At 39.6% G+C, this 15,522-nt stretch overlaps 1 protein-coding gene across 4 annotated transcripts in view; it reads right to left on the bottom strand.

Annotated features, from left to right (window-relative positions):
* LOC129768069 (uncharacterized protein DDB_G0271670) overlaps positions 1–15,522 on the bottom strand; it is a 174,606-nt gene that overhangs the window by 44,406 nt on the left and 114,678 nt on the right. The window lies entirely within an intron of this gene.

The raw sequence follows: 15,522 nt of genomic DNA, 5'->3' as shown, positions 1-15,522 counted from the left end.
ATAGGCGTTGTGAGTCCAATTGAAATTCTCGTTGACAGAATTGATCTTCATGCTCTGTTGGTGTGAAGCGGAACTGGTACTGAATTCTCAGGTGGAATAACGCACTTTGAAAATAAAAAAAGATGAATGAAAATTTACCTTTCTATATCAAATATGTATTCCATACAGTGGAGAAAAATGTTTCTGTCTGTCTTAGACAGTTGTGATTGCCTGACCTAGTTTATTTTTAATCGACGCCAGGAAAATTTTACCGTTCGTTTGTAATTTCGATATGTAATGTACAAAATTGGATCGTCTGAAGGAAACAATATCTCAAAAGCGGAAAGTTTGGGTCAAATGTCAATGGAATTATTTTCTCCCCACTATAATTATGAAATTGCGCTGAATGATACAATCAGAATAAACAGTTTCTATTTCCTATATATTTCCGGATAAGAGTAATAAAAGACAGCAATATTTTGGTATGCTGCGGTGAATATATTTTACGCACTTATAATGGACTATTTCAAGTACGGAGAAAACTATGTACGTAAACCGTTTATGGAACGTTCACGAAAGGATTAGAATCATAAACTAGTATATCTACCCAAATATGCATCAAACATAACATAGGGACGTCCCTTCCGACAGGCAACAAAATATCCATCACCTCGCTAGTGTCCCCATCCACAATACACTCATAACTTCCCCATCGCCTGAGCTTTTGGCTTCCCCTTATCTCACGATCGCCCTCCCCCCACGAATTCCCCTCTTCTCACGGAAACCCGAAAGGCTCCGGGTTCATTCGCGTTCATCGTCCCGGTGAAGCAAGCATCCCGGAATGTGCTTTCCCTTTCCCTTTTTATGTATTCCACGAGCGTCCTCATACTCACAAAGGAACCCACAATCCGTCGCATTTCAACGCACCCACCGACCGCACGTCATCGTGTCTCGTCTCGAGGTCAACGATCTCCGGGAGAAAATTGACGCACTCGGCGTCCCGGTCGTGTCCTTGGGTTGGTACATAACTGGAAGCGCGTTATATACTCTACTATCGCCAGCGAAGCACACGCACAGCCACGCAGTGCCAATAACCCCTCACGGTAGGTTCAAGGGCCGTGATGTTGCTGTTTACTGCCGACCGCCTTTTTGACTGTTGCTCGCCGTAGGGACGACGACGAGATGGGAGGAAATCATCTCGCTGCCAGCATCTGATAATAGGCCTTCGCCACTCGACAACGCCTTGTGCCAAAATACATACCACGGGCGGAGGAGTTGGGGTGGTGGAGCGCAGCTGTCCGAGGGGAAAACTTTTGGGTTCAACGACCTCCTCCTCATAGGACGATTTTCTGGGCTCGGTTAATTCTGGAAAAACCGTACGATCGATAAATTTACTTTCACTGCACGGGACGTGCGAGGGAGAATTGCTCGGGTTCGGGAGTGGAGCTGGAAGCAATGCACAGCTTTCGGTTTCATCTCAATCTCTTCCTTCATTCGTGTTGGCACCTTCGTGACTCGATTAAGAATTGATTATATGTAGAATCTTTCCGAATGGACTTTGCGGTAGGGACGGGATGACAATGCGTTGCGGAAATGTTTTTTATGCTGTACGTAGGAAGCGATGTTCAGTAAGGGTATACCTTTTTCTTCTGCTTTTACACAACATCCAGTTGGATGGAAAAGTAATGAGTGCCGAGGAAACAAGAAATAAGGTGCAGAAATACGGCTTAAATTATTCAGCTTCGCAGCTGAGCTCAGAAGGATGAAATTTTGATGAATCTATGATGAATTGCTTCTAATCTCGATTCATGCGGGGTCTTTGGGTGAAAGTTATTTAATGCTACACGAATTTTCTTTTCTTTTTGCAGACTGACTATTCGTTTCAAGTAATACTACGAAGGCGAAGTATGCCGAAAATATGGCTTGATAGTAATTGTATTATAATGATTAACCCTTTGCGGTCGTTTGTCTGCTCGCAGCCATCAAGGAATCAGGTTCAACAGAACATCAATAGTACACTCGACAAAAAAAAATTGAAGGAACAGAGTGCGCAGTCGAAATTTTGAGTGATTTTCGAAATGCTGTAACTTCGTGGAAAAAACCGTACCGACACTAACGGGCAACTAATGCATTCGTTTCTGCTCGTTTTCAATATATTTGGTATACCGTTCTGAATAATATTTCGGACGCTTAAGGCATATGATGTAGAAAACAGATCTAAACTTCATGCATAGGTATTATTTAGTTGATATCTTTGATAAATTAGTTCAATATGCTTTTAAGCTGTCTTCTTTGGTACCTATTTGATTGAAAACATAAAAAAAATCATCGAGTTAAATGCTTTCCAAATGAAGCGAATAAGAATCAAACTTCGGACACTAAATCAAATTTCACAAATTGAATTCAAATTTCAGACACTTTATTTTGTATTTTTTTGGACGAAAATTACATTACACTTGATTATATTTCATAGTCAACTACGAAATACTTACCAAGTAATCATAATAAACTGATAACGATAATGAGAACTGATGAAACACGGGAGAAATTTAAATATTTATGAACGGGTAAATTCTACGTGCTCTACGTCAAACACAAACGATAATGAGTAGTGCTGTTTCCTTTTTTTTCCTACTATGTAATAATTCAAATGAAATTCTCAAATGAAGTGATAGTGAAACCAAGGGATTACTCTAAAGAAGCAATTGTGATATTAATTCGTCGTGCACAAATTACGTAACGCGATAAGGGGAGGAGGGGTAGTTTGGTCGAGGTTGCGTTACTTTCTGTGTATTAGAGATAGGAAATTGCGCTACGTAGGGGGGGAGGGGGTCCAAAATCCGGTTTTTTAGCGTTACGTTATTTGTGCACGACGCCTTATATCATCAGTGCATTAAGCATTTCAAGATATTAGAACAAAGTGTCCGAAATATGATTCAGAGCGGTAAATAAGCCACCCACGATTTGAAATCACAGCCTCAAACAAATCGTTTCGGATAGGGGAGGTGGGGGTAAAACGGACATGTTAAGAAGAACTTCAATTATATCTTTGGAAACTCATGTTTCCCAAATCTTTCATGCAGTTTCTTGCAAATCAATATACTGTTTTTCTACCTAATTGGCCAAATATTTTAGAAAAAAGTGTTTTCAATGTTTTTTTTACTAAAATTAAAACAGACCGAAAAGTACAACATTTTTTTCGATGCGGGTATAATGGACATGTAGTGGGGGTAATATGGACAGGTTTGTAATATATGAAGCGTAGAGGTTTATCGATCGCACGGGGAACAATTTTATTCTGAACTCATCACGAATGTCCGTTAAATGATGAAAAAATCGAATTAATCCACCTAAAAGTGATATCGTGCTTTTCAGCAGTATAAACGGACAGACCCTTAACTATTTTTCGATTGGTTCCAGCCAGTGTCTAAACAGTCCACATTTGATGATTTGATTTCCATTTATAGACGCAGGGAATTCCTTAGAAATAGATAAAACAGACTTCTCACAGTTCATCTAGCTCCCACTGGATATTGTCCGTTTTACCCCACCAGTACAATTATTTCAATAATTTAAAATTTTCCACTCAAAAATGAATTTACTTGTCCGTTCATACCTAATACCGCTTCTCTGTTAACTCACAAACCGAAATATAACCATCAGCGAATTGAATTTTGATATTAAACCACTCAAAATGCTTAATATCGAAGCAGCTAAAATTACATCCTCACGCGGAATCATGTATGATTGTAGGTTTTTGTTTCCCTTTTTCACTTTTGATCTTTTTTGATTTGAAATCTGAAAACCTCTGTCATAGGGCAATTTTGAACGCTCATCATTGTAATGAAATAGCAGTATTGTAATGCATCGAAATCCGGACGTTTAAGCGCGTACGAATATAACTTCAACTAATAAAAAATTATAGGAGGTTGTGTCCAAGATACGACCGCATTGTTGACGTAGAACTACGCTGTTATTTTATATAAGTCGCTTGTTTATACCTTCGGATATTATTGCCTAGTTGCCTAGTTGAAGGCAGTTTTGCGACTGGCACGCGAACCTAAATAACTTATAACATTTCAGTAAGACATTCAAGATGTTGGGTATTCCCCAAATATTTTTTGGAGCATAACCTTAACGCCTGCTTCGCCATAACGTCAGTTTAATGCATTGATGCATTCTCAAAGGCACCAAAGAAGCCGTTTACATTTTCGACCGACGCGCCGAAATCGTCTGCTTCGCTGTTGTTCGTTGCGGTGTCACACTCGCGAAGACTCGGTTCAGTGCGAGCGCTTTACACTGCACCAACATCGCGTGCATTATTAGATGACGCTTGCCTCGAAATTTCATTGCCCCTGGCAATGCGTTTGTTTTTTGCAGGGCTCGAGCCTGCCTTCCTCTTCTTCTTGTCCATTACACACTACGCGAAGCGTTCAATGTACGACGCGGGAAGAAAAACACACGATACGAATAACGAATAACGAACAGAAAAGGGAAACAACGATATCCAAGTTGAATTACCACTGGTGCGGTCCAATCTTAAATCGAAGCGCAGCGAAAGCAAAGTGAACTGGATTGCTCAACAGTCCGATGCCGAATGAAAGTTTGCCTCAGCGAGATCCACTGTTTATACTCAATACAAATATTCCCCTTCATTCTTCTACTTTTCCTTTGTTCACGGCGACTTCAAATCCTACGATGTCCCCTTCATTGGTCGTCGATAAGTTGCTCGTTATTGACAGCTCTGTTCGGGAAAGCACACAAATGGACAGAACAAATGTATGGAAAAATGAAAACGCCTAAAGTTTTCATGAATTTTAACCATTTACAAACCAGGGGATTCCAATGTATAGCATATTAAAAAAATCTTAGGGAATTTCTGATTCTTTGAGTATGTAAATCGCTAAAATCCGTTCGCGGCAAAAATAGTTATTAACGTTAACTTTATTTCATAAAAACGTGACCTGTTTTCTGATTTGGCACCCTTAATGAAAGACGTAGTTCTACGTCAAAAATATTGACATATCATAGCACTAAAAATTAGCGTTCCCATGGAATTAGAAGGCCTTCATCTATGTTATGAATCACAGAACTCCACAAAACCATGTTATATTTGTTCAAAATTTGAAATTTCTTTCATCGTGTCGTGATTTTAAATCCGGACACTCTTGCTTTTAAATCCGGACACCTGTTTTTTTGCAATTCTTAGAGAGAAATTGTTTATTAATTATTGTATAACTTATTAACGGGTGCGTCATAAGCGGTGGGACTAATTGGAAATGGGTTTGGTACAAAAGTTTTTTTTTATTAATTCAATTATTTATTGTATTTTCACAAGATGACCACTACAAGATGGCACCATTTATACAAGGAAACTTCGATATAACGTACCCTCGTTATAACGTACCCTCGATATAACGTCACTCGATATAACGTACACGTTTCCAATGTGTAAAGGAAAAATTTTTGGAATATTTTTTTTCTGAAAGAATAATGAATTATTTGTATTATGATGCTGAAACATGTTTTGTAGCTTTCATCAATCCCGAAATACAGCTGGTTTTGTAATTCCAGATTCTAAATGAATCAAGTTTTAATCAACAGTACGAAGGGAAACATCATGAAAAAGTTTGGCTTCGTCTTTTAATTGAATTTATTCATCAACTTTACTGAAACAGCAACGCAATAATGTATTATAGGCTACGTTTGTAAGAGTTCTTTATTATGCTTCGATATAACGTATGATTCGATACAACGTACAATTTTGAAAGTAAAATGTACGTTATATCGAAGTTACCCTGTATATATTTTCGAAATTCTATCAATATGGGTATCACATGAAAGGGCTTGATTAGTAGAATACAGTAATTTATGAAAAATGTAAATCCAAAATGGCGGCCGCTACAAAATGACGAATTACATATTCTCTCAGAATCCCATCAATATGGGTATCAAACGAAAGGGCTTGACTAGCAGAACACAGTTATCGATGAAAAATGTAAATCCAAGATGGCGGCCAAATCCAAAATTTTGAAGAAATTGATGAATGGTTTTATTGTACAGAAATTTACAAATGATACAGATAATGTACTAAAAACTTAAAAATAAAATAAATAAAAAACACTTTTTAAGTTCAACGGTTTTATTATGATTAAACATAATAACAATACAGATGATGTACTAAAAGCTAGAACATAATTATGCAAGTAGCAGTTAGTTATTATCACGTCAGATTTTCATTAGGTAATGGAAATCTGACGTGACCCATTTTGGATTTGCATTTTTCGGAAATAACTGTGTTCTAATAGTCAAGCCCTTTCATTTGATACATATTTTGATGCAATTTTGAAAAAAATATGGCACTATTTTCTGGTGGCAGCCATTTTTGATTTGTATTTTTCATAAATAACTCTGTTTTACTAGTCAATCCCTTTCGTTTGATACCCATATTGATGGAGTTCTAAGAAAATATGTATTCCACCATTTTGTAGTGACTGCCATCTTGGATTTACATTTTTCATCAATAATTGTATTCTACTAATCAAGGCCCTTTCATTTGATACCCATATTGATAAGGGTTGGAAAAAATATATGTGGCGCCATTTTGTGCTGGCGTCCATTTTGGATTTGAATTTTTCATAAATAACTGTGTTCTACTAGTCAAGCAGAGATATAGGTGTGTTCCAAATTTCAGATCAATCGGTCAACAGGAAGGAGGGTAAATTTCTATTGAAATGGGACAGCGCTACAGACAAAGTTTCAAAGTTACCCACGTACATACAAACGGGTCATATAATCGACCCCGTCCTGTATACCGAAGAGTTTTGCGGTTCCCGGACCGAAAATTTGCTCCACACTCCATATTCCATACTAAGGCTTCTAAAATACTTTCTATTAATCAGAAATTTAATCGTCAACTTTTGACCGTCCGGGTTTAAAATCATTTTTTGAATGTGTTTTTTATTCCGGACATGGGTTTATGAAATTCACATTGATTTTTGATTTTTGACATTTTTTTGTTAACAGCTAGGTACTATGTTTGACACTAAACTTAATTGACACAATAGTAACTATCAGTCTCATTAATTCAACATGCAAAAAAATGTCATGGTTTAGTCATGATGTTGAATGTAATGAAAAAGTGTCCGGATTAAAAAGCGTCCGGATTCAGAAGCATCACTGTACTCTCACTTCACGATGCACTGTAACCTATCTAATGAAGTCCATGATTAGCATCGTCCAGGTTAATTTCCCTTCAAATGTCTACGGATTTCCGAAATTTCATCGTAGTAATTTGAGAGTGTGTTCAGTTCATCGTACAATTGTGACACCTCGTGTGTCCTCGAAAAACAAGGTTTTGCTTAGCCAGGTACAATGTTATATCGCATAATCCATGTAACATATCATACCTTTTCTTCAATTCCTTTTCAGTCGTGCATTTGTATTTTTGATTATGTTTCCACTAGCTATCGAAACCTGTTACGAATTCCGGAGTGTAGGCAAAAAAAATACGTCGTCCGTGACAGATTTTTTTTTCGAAAAATATACTATAGCAATCAGATCGTAGGTGTCCCTCCCACTGAGGGTGACACCCGTGGCGAATCGCTCATCGCTCCCCGTACACTACGTCACTGTCTAGAGCCATAATCTAGACAAAATCTAGAATCTAGTTATAAAAGGTACATATTTTTCTAAATATTTCTATCCTCATTATTGTTTTTTTTTACTCCGATTCGTCTTCGTATCAACTCGAAAACCAATCGTTATGTTGGACATTACAGTGCAGACCAACTGGGAAGTAATTCATCATAATCGGCATGTAAATTACAAACTGTGTTCAATTACTAGCTACCAACCCTCATCAGTCTCTACCGAACCATGCGCAGTCCTCGCGATATGACAGAAAGTTCCATTTACGAAATAAGCCGTGGCTTCTACCACACGCATTTTTACTCTCACTTGGCCCTTAAATGGAAACGGGTACAGATGCCCAGCGCGCGTGTGTTTGTGTGTGTGTGTGTCTGTGTATACCCGTGCGCACGCGGGTAATTAGGCTCACCGCGAACAGACCCCACGGAAACATCCCGGGTTCGCAAATAAACCCGTGCACTTGCTGAGACCACTTTTGCCACCATAAAAAAAGCTACATTCAAAGGGCGACCGATACCTCCACGAATACAGGCATGAGACAGATTGGTATGAGGGTTTGATGTTACGTGTTTACATTTGGTGTTGCCTCCTCCGAAGTGGCTTATTGTTGTCCACACCATTCATAACAGTGGATCTCGGCTCTATGGCCACATTTGATGTTTGATGATGATGGTGCGGTGTGAGTTTCACAATCCGTGGCGCGTATTTAGTACAAACTCAGTCACCTCCCTGGCAGAGTCAGAGGTAAGAAAAACGCAAAAATGTGTAGAGGAAAAATGAGAATTTTCAGAGGAGCAAGACCACGACTGTAGGATCTGTTTTAGGCGTTGAATCCACGAGTACCTGGTCCAAGTGCCCTCAGGGTGTTTCAAATGATTTCAATAGCGCTTAGATATGATACTATCCATCCGTTTGACTACCCCTGTCAAGCCTGTGTCAAATAGGTGTGCCTTTCATGGAGAAGTGGTTTTTGATACGCACGCTTCTATTTTCGGCCGTTGCTGACTGGCTACCATCGGAGGGCTTCGACCGAGATCAGGCGAGTTGGAAATGTTGCGTAAAGGTTGAAATGGATGAAAATCTGTCGACGGAGTGCGTCAGGTATGAAATTAGACGGTAATTATGAACCGCTTAGCACACCGGTGACGGTGAGCCATATGGCGAAACGCGTTTCACTTTTTGCCGAGGTAGAAAAAATGTATTTGTGTTGAAAGCTGGGCCTCATGCAGCTGTGCATAAGAATCGCTTCGACGATCCTCTCACAGGATCCCACATAATGAACGGAAACTGATAGCAGATTTAAAACGACTGTTAAATGTTTTTTTTTTCATTTCCTCTTTTCGAAAAAACTCAAATTGAAAATTTCCAAGCTCTTCGGATATGTGGATTCGCTAATTAGTTTCCTACCGCGGAGGCAAAAACAAAAACTATATTCGAAACGATTGGCGTCCCAAATCTACGTTCCTCTAGTCAACGGCGAACGCGCCGAAATCCGAACTCGAAAGACCGAGTGCTAAAGTACGCACACAAGTCAAAATAATGAGAAAAAAAAGGGAAAATACACACGCAATAATTAGGTCAGAGAAATCGTTTCCCAAAAACTTTCGACCCACATCTCATCGCTGCCGCCGCCGCCACCATTCGCGATCTCGTGCTGAAACGGGTGGCCTGCGGATGCAGCGAGGCGGTATCGTGTGTTCACTTGTTTTTTTTTCGCTACCTTTTTCTCTCATTTTAATTTTACAACCTCTGTCACGCATTTGCGATTTTTAAGCCTTTTCTTCTTCTCTCTGTTTTGTTTTTGGTTGGCGCCCAAAATATACGAACCCTTCGCCGCACTCTTGCCTTCTCACTTCTCAGCGACCATCCCGTAAGTTTATCGCTGTTGGAATCTCAACTTTTGGGATGAGCCAAGATGTGGTGATCTATGGGAACACAATTTGTATGTAATTTTTTTACGATTGAAGGTTGATTTATTTAGATTTTCGTAATGTATTCATTGTTAACCAGAGTTGCGAGAGAATTTATTATTATTACATAAATCTTAATGCTTTATTTAGCATAACTAGAATGATTCAATTCAGGGCAAATATGCACCGTTTAATTTGTTGCCATTTTGAACGTAATTTCTTGATGACTTTCTTATAGAAACCCTTATTATTCTCCACGGCAAATAACAGTTTGGCTGAAAAGTTTATAAGGTAACACAGTAAAACTATTTTTTTTTGCAAAATTCTTTTTTTTTATTAAATCGTTTATTTTTACAGGCTCACTTACATAAGTTTAAAGAAGCCAAACTCTCAACTACATTTTAACTAGAATATATTAACATGTTTCCTCGATTCTATGGTTATTAAAACAGGAAACCGATTACTCGCGGTCGACTCGAGTTTAGCAGGGTGACACAATTTCATTAGGAAAAGGATGGGATGTAAGGAGATTGTAACAATGTTCACACTCATACTCTCATTCTCATTCACACTCACACTTCACACCCAATTCATAAAAACTATCCTTACATCTAATATGTATTACAATTCAACTTATTCTAATGGAAGGGAACCGATAGCTCGCAAAGGACGAAGTGGAGGGGAAAAGGATGTAAGAACAATCACACTCAAAGATCGATAGTTTTAAGGAAAACATATATTTGGGACATGTAATCAAGATCTAGCCGAGCCAACACATCTCTCACCGGCACATTGGGCTGCCTTCCTCCGGCCCGAAGAGAGTTTTCTAAATTCGATCTGGCGACAAGATACAACTCGCACGACCAAACAACGTGTTCGATGTCGTGGTACCCTTGGCCACAAACACAGATATTTCTATCGGCAAGATTAATACGAAAGAGTAGCGCACCTAACGAACAGTGATTGGACATGAGCCGAGAGAAGGTACGAATAAAGTCCCGCCTCAAGTCCAGACTTCTGAACCATGGTTGAAGGCTGAACCTAAAATTCAATTTTATTATTCAACATAATTGCCTTCGAGGGCGATACAGCAATTATAGCGATCTTGCAACTTTTCGATATCATTTTTATAGTACTCTTTCGGTTTTTCCTCAAAGTTTCGGTAATTCGGTAATTTCGGTAATATTCCACAGTTTCAATAGCTGGAGCAGAGTCCGGAAAACGGAACGGAAAACCAAAGCCAGGCTTTGGTTTGCACTGTATTTTTTTCCATCAAAAAGCAATGATTTATCAATACACGAAATTCGGATTTTTCCATTTTTTTCACAATAACAAAAGTTGCTTCACTCTCAATGCTGTAACTCACGAACCAATCGACCGATTGTTGTCAAAATTTTACACGTATCCATTGAAAGATGGTGCTTTGTGACAGTCAATTAGGGTACGTTAAGACAAGGTAACCTGGACTCGAAGTGTGTAGGACACGAGTCACTTATACACTCAATGACATCTTAGCTTTGACGAAAAGTGGCGACCGCAAAGCAATCCATAACAAGTGCTTTTTTTGTTGCGAATATTACGTGTTTTTCTACTTTTTTTTTGAAAATTCTTCAACAATACGTGAGATAGAGTAGTTACGGAATTTATTATCATTAACGTGAAAGGCTTACCGGAATTAGTACCCTGGATGTGTTGTTTTTGTGCCGAGAGATTTTTGAAACTGGTCTTATACGGCGGCTAAACTGCGAAGGAATATATATAAAATATTCCTATTTTCAGACAACTCTATGGCTCGATGTGTGGCACCCGGATGCGTTAGTGTCCGGTCATTGATGCTCGGGCTCGAGTCCAACTCGAATTATGAAAACATATCCCACAAATTATCATTTCATCGATTTCCGAGGGATGTGACCATTCGGGTGAAATGATTTCAATTCTTCCGACAGGAGCTTAACAGCAATACTAAAAACATGTACATTTGCTCGTTTCACTTCAGTCCAGATTGTTTCGTGCATATCGATGGTTTGGAAGAACAATATCGTCGAAAACTGATACCAACAGGTAAATTTAAACAAATCCAGATTATACAATAAATACACAAAACAGCTTATTTTTAGCTGTTTCTACTGTCAGAAAGGCCAACGATTCTCAGGCCTCGGGAAATCAAAACCGGACGGCTCGCTGAAAGGTCTTGATTGACATCAAGCAAGAGTTGAATCCAGTAAAAGCATCCGTAAAATCCGAAGAATCGGCCCAGTCTTCTAATGGGGCTAAAGAAGACTATCCCGAGAGGGATATTCCGTCAAAGGAAATCGGGAGCAGCATCATCAACATCTCTAATGAAAAACCTAGCGATTCGACCGGTTCTGATGGTTTAATTCAAGCACTGCGGGAGGAGGCTACAGAGAGCTTCAGGAAGCTAAAATCCGAATTACCGAACCACAATTTCCCCAATGTTTTGATTAGGTTTTGAATCTAAATAGATTATCTTCTGGCTGCAATGAATAAATATATAGTGTCGCACAGCGGTCAAAGTTAGAGTTTTTTGAAAACCAAAAAATCAAAATCAATCAAAGGAAATCGGGGTTTTAAAAAAAAAAATTTGATGACAAATCTCTTCAAATTGCATGAAACCTCGAATCTACTGTCATCTCAAAAATTTTTTTTGTCAAAAAATCGACGCCCTGGGAGTTTTTCGGAATACGAGGCAAAACGTATGGTTTAGGGTGCCGATGAGAATCGTCATATCGATTTTTCATACGGGACTCCCTGCGAAATGTTGATTTGCACGAAAAAATGCTCTCTGCAAAATATTAGCTCATTCGGACTTCATTTACTATTGTCGCAGATGTAAAAATTCATGTTTTCTGAAAACCGAAAAATCACCCAAAGGGAGAGTAAAGGAAATTGGGGTTTAAAAAAAAAATTGTTGATGTCAAATGTCTTAGAATTGCATGAAACGTCGAGATTTACTATTATCCTGGGGGGGAGGGGGGTTTGAAGGGCTTGGTGGGGAGGTCTGCCATACAAATGAAACACAAATTTCTGCATTACTCGAGAATTAATCAAGCAAATGAAACGAAATATGGCATGCGCAGATTTCAGGGTGCAATAAATGATTCTGAGGTGGTTAGACACCCCACCCCCTTCTCTAAGGGGGGGTTGCCATACAAATGAAACACAAATTTCTGTATAACTCGAGTACTAATCAAGCAAACGAAACCAAATTTGGCATGTGGAGGTTTTAGGATGCAATAAATGTTTCTACGGTGGTTCGACACTCCTCCCCGCTCTCTTAGGGTGGGCTGTCGTACAAATGAAAAACAAATTTCTGCATAACTCGAAAACTAATCAAGCAAATGAAGCCAAATTTGGCATGTGAAGATTTTAGGGGGCACGAAACGTTTCAATGGTGCTCACGCTAAGCACACGTCAAACACAAACGATAATGAGTAGTGCTGTTGGATTTTTTCCTACTGTGTAATAATTCAAATGTAATTCTCAAATGAAGTGATAGTGAAACCAAGAACGGTATTCAGGAAAAATTTACTATAATAGACTCGCAACAAATCCTGAGCACCTTTTCCAGACATTTCCATAAATTTCTTTCAAACCTATTTGACTTTATCCGGTAACAATTGAAACTACCAACGGAGACGTTTTGACAATTATCGGAAAAATACTAACGCTACCGACAGAGAAACCGCTTGTAGACACAAAACAACAAAAATGTGTTTTCTCAACACTAATGGTGTTGGTGAATACGTCTCCTATGCAAACATGGGCAGTGAAGCCGCTTGACCACCAGAAGCGTCGTATGTTCGTGAATTGGGCTGAGCAACAACTTGAAAATGATCCGGATTTCAATCGAAAAATCATCTTCAGCGATGAGGTTCATTTCTGGCTGAATGGCTTCGTCAATAAGCAAAATAAAGGGTGTGTCATATCAAATTGCATCACGGAAAAAACGCTGTAGAAATTCGCCCAGTAGACCGATCCTTTTGAAAATTTTAGACAGTAAAATAAAAACTGTTAAACAACTTTTGGCATTTTCTTTTTATTCATACTTCGAGCCCAAGCCCGTATGCTCGCACCTTCCTCTTTACTCCGTCCATAAGGTTCTGTACAACGTCAGGTTGTAGTTTTTTTTGAACAGAAATCCATTTTCTCTTGAAGTCCGCCTCCGATTTGACAACTTTTGGGTTCTTCCGGAGGGCCTGCTTCATAATCCCAATATTTCTCTATTGGGCGAAGCTCCGGCGCGTTGGGCGGGTTCATTTCCTTTGGCACGAAGGTGACCCCACTCCAACACGTCCTTTGAATAGTGGCACGAAGCGAGATCCGGCCAGAAGATGGTCGGGCCCTCGTACTGCTTCAATAGTGGTAGTAAGCGCTTCTGTAGGCACTCCTTAAGGTTAACCTGCCCGTTTACCGTGCCGGTCATCACGAAGGGGGCGCTCCGCTTTCCGCAAGAACAGATCGCTTGCCACACCATGTACTTTTTGGCAAACTTGGATAGTTTCTGCTTGCGAATCTCCTCCGGAACGCTGAATTTGTCCTCTGCGGAGAAGAACAACAGGCCCGGCAGCTGACGAAAGTCCGCTTTGACGTAGGTTTCGTCGTCCATTACCAGGCAATGCGGCTTCGTCAGCATTTCGGTGTACAGCTTCCGGGCTCGCGTCTTCCCCACCATGTTTTGCCTTTCGTCGCGGTTAGGAGCCTTCTGAACCTTGTATGTACGCAGGCCCTCCCGCTGCTTGGTCCGCTGGACGAATGAACTTGACAAAATCAGCTTATTGGCGACATCCCGGACCGAACTTCTCGGATCACGTCTAAACTGCTTAACTACGCGCTTGTGATCTTTTTCACTGACGGAGCATCCATTTTTGCCGTTCTTCACCTTCCGGTCGATGGTTAGGTTCTCGAAGTATCGTTTTAGTACTCTGCTGACCGTGGATTGGACGATTCCTAGCATCTTACCGATGTCCCGATGTGACAACTCCGGATTCTCGAAATGAGTGCGCAGGATTAATTCACGACGCTCTTTTTTGTTCGACGACATTTTTCCAAATTTACGAAAAATTGACAGTGAAGCATGGCCAACGTGATCTATACACTCTTATCTGATTATAAGCGAAAGCTGAAGATATAATTCCTAAAAATTAAATTTCTACAGCGTTTTTTCCGTGATGCAATTTGATGTGACACACCCTTTATGCGTTATTGGTCAAGCAGCAACTTCATCACGTACTCCATGAGTTGCCATTGCATCCCGAAAAAAAATCTGATATTTTTGACTCGAATTGGATGATATGGACTTGGCCAATTTCAATGTGGTTTCAACAGGACGGCGCCTCAAGCCACACAGCGAATTTAACAATCGATTTATTGAAAACCAAGTTTGGTGAGCGTGTTATCTCACGAAATGGCCGGCTCGGTCGTGCGATTTGATGCCGTTAGACTATTTTATGTGGGGCTACGACAAGTCTATGGTCTATGCCAACAAGCCAGCAACGATTGATGAACTTCGTACGAATATCGAACGTGAAATTGCGGCAGTATTGGCCGATTTATGCTTGAAAACCGTCGAAAATTGGGTTCAGCATCTGGACTTCTGAAAGCGTGCCCGTGGTGGCAATGCAAAAGAATTCGAGTTCCATACATAATGGCATTAAATATACCGTTTTGTCTCAAATTCCGAACACTTAAGCTTTGATGGCATTTAAACAGTGTCTCATTGCTCAAAATGGTACTTTTTCGCGAAATTCATTTGATTTTTGGATACAATAGAGCCTTCTTTTTCATTTGACTACAAAAAAAAATTGATTTACAAATATGTTTTCATGGTGAAAAACTGAAAATTATACTAATCACATTTGTCTCAAATTCCGAACACGATTTTTGTCACTGACTCATATTCCGAACACTTTTGTCTTAAATTCCGAACTGCAAAAATGCATTTAACCCATTTTAGTCCAAGCGT

This window comes from Toxorhynchites rutilus, chromosome 2 (genome assembly GCF_029784135.1).
Source record: "Toxorhynchites rutilus septentrionalis strain SRP chromosome 2, ASM2978413v1, whole genome shotgun sequence".
Taxonomy (NCBI): Eukaryota; Metazoa; Arthropoda; class Insecta; order Diptera; family Culicidae; genus Toxorhynchites; species Toxorhynchites rutilus.
This window is presented reverse-complemented; position numbering and strand designations above follow the sequence as displayed.